The 606-nt window shown below is 16.3% G+C and overlaps 1 non-coding gene across 1 annotated transcript; it reads left to right on the plus strand.

The window, feature by feature from the left end:
- Nucleotides 1–225: 225 nt before the first annotated feature.
- Trnaa-cgc lies at nt 226–300 on the plus strand. Its single transcript has one exon. It is a non-coding gene; the product is annotated as a tRNA-Ala (tRNA).
- Nucleotides 301–606: the final 306 nt, after the last annotated feature.

The following is a 606-nucleotide window of genomic DNA, read 5'->3' on the forward strand; positions in this document are numbered from 1 at the left end:
GTGCATACATAAATTTATATACATATATAAATAAATTTAAATTCATATGTAAATAATTTTAAATATTCATATATAAATAATTTTATATATTCATATATAAATAATTTTATATACATATAAATAAATTTTATATATATATATATATTTATTTATTTAAGGAAAGCCTTACATGCTCAGTACATATGGAATTTATATATAAACATATACATAAATAGAGAGAGAGAGGCTGGGGTTGTGGCTCAGTGGTAGAGCGCTCGCCTCGCATGCGTGAGGTCCTGGGTTCAATTCTCAGCACCAACATATTAAATAAATAAATAAAATTATTTTAAAAAAATAAAAATAAATAAATATATGATATTAAATATAGAATTATTCTATAATAATAATAATAATTCTATTATAATTATTATTATTCTATAATAATAATAATAATTCTATTATAATTATTATTATTCTATAATAATAAATATATAATCATATTTTTATATATAAATTTAATATATATTTATATATAAATTTAATTATATATATATAAAATTTATATATAAATTTATATGCATATAAAATATATACATATACGTAAATACTGTTGGTACTGAGCATGTG

This window comes from Marmota marmota, unplaced genomic scaffold (assembly GCF_001458135.2).
Source record: "Marmota marmota marmota unplaced genomic scaffold, marMar, whole genome shotgun sequence".
Classification (NCBI taxonomy): domain Eukaryota; kingdom Metazoa; phylum Chordata; class Mammalia; order Rodentia; family Sciuridae; genus Marmota; species Marmota marmota.